Genomic DNA, 1,623 nt, shown 5'->3' with positions numbered 1-1,623 from the left:
TCAGACCACTATGATTTAAATTTAATGAATGCTTCCACTCCCTTTAAATGCTGAAGAGAAATGTGTGCAGATGAAATTCATTTCTGCTGCCTATAATACTGTAGCCAAATCACTGTCCTTCACAGAGGAAATGTTGAGGGTTTGTTTGTTTATTTTTGTTGAACAATAAGAGAACACAAAATAATTTTTATTATTCTAAGTATTATAATTTTTTTACAATCCTCTTTTCCTGTCTTCACTGTTAATTTCACAAGCATTCACCCAGTGATTAAAAAATCATTGCTGAACTGCATAAAACTCAACAATACTCCAGAGTTCAATATTCATGGGCATTTCTGTATATCCTTCTCTTACAACATGCAAAGCTAATGTCATCCTCCTACAATATGCAATAAATTATCAAATAATTATTTTATTAAATAGATCAGTAAGTCCTCTTAGTAAAGCCACAGACTTAGGCCTAAATCCTTCTCAGGGAGTGAGATTGTGCATGGAATGACGGGATAGTTTGATGGTAGCAGAAGAAGTATTCTTAAACCACGATAAAGTCTGAAATAGCAATTTATTCTTCAATTTAAAGAAGGTTGTCTTAGTTTTCTTTGAAAAAGAAACAGTAGAACTTAGAGTCTTCTAAAAATCTTTATAATGTATTTTAATTTTTAATTTTAATGATTCTTTTATTTTTTTTATTTTAATTGCCCTAGATTGGTGGTTATTTTATTTTTGTTTGGCAATACATTAGTGAAAGTAATATTTTCAATATTTTCACTTTTAAAATTTTTGCAGAAACAACATGCATTAAATAATACAATACAAAAAATATCCAGGTTCATGGGAGGCAAAATTCAGTCGCTGATTTTTCATTTAAATTATATGATTAGTTTATAAAGCATGCTACAAAAAAAAAAAAGGTTTTAAAAGTATAATTGGTCAGGGGTTCGTATAAAAGTGTCATACTTCACATTATAAGTAGATGCTAAGATGTTCTGTAGGGTTCCCTTTCTGCCATTTTTTGTCTGTTACGAAGTAATTTAAGTTACCAATATAGCATATGCTGTAGTGTGCTCAGTAATATGCTTCTTGCTATGTAAATTTGTATTTTAGAATTTCTTGGTGGATTTTTTAAATTAAGATAAGCAGTATAACACAATTACCTCATGCTGTCTACTGTGTGCATTCTTAAAATGAGTGCTTCACCATGAAATACTATTAGTGTTTTTGCAGCCTTTTTCCAGCATAAGACTTCATAGTGTAACTAATTTTTTTTTCACAGAAGGGCATCACATTGGGAAGTTCGATCCTGGGAAGGATCAAAGAGCCACTGCAATGACAAACCCTTTGAGTGTTACACAGATGATTCCAGAAGCAATATGCAGGATATTCTGCTTTTGAATGCTGCAAGTGTGCTGTGAGATGCCTTTCAAAAATGAATGGCTGTTAAATCATAAGGGTTAGAAATGAATAGTTGTGCTTTTATTTTATCTTCTTTTCATTAATGAATAGGAGAAGGAAATGTAGGATGTGGGGGAAGATAAAAGGGATGCAGTTGCATGCCTCTACAAGGAAAAACTTCAGAAAATGAGAATGATGAGACTTAAAGAACAGAGCCACGGACACTTAAAA

This window comes from Acanthisitta chloris, unplaced genomic scaffold (assembly GCF_000695815.1).
Source record: "Acanthisitta chloris isolate BGI_N310 unplaced genomic scaffold, ASM69581v1 scaffold629, whole genome shotgun sequence".
Classification (NCBI taxonomy): domain Eukaryota; kingdom Metazoa; phylum Chordata; class Aves; order Passeriformes; family Acanthisittidae; genus Acanthisitta; species Acanthisitta chloris.
This window is presented reverse-complemented; position numbering follows the sequence as displayed.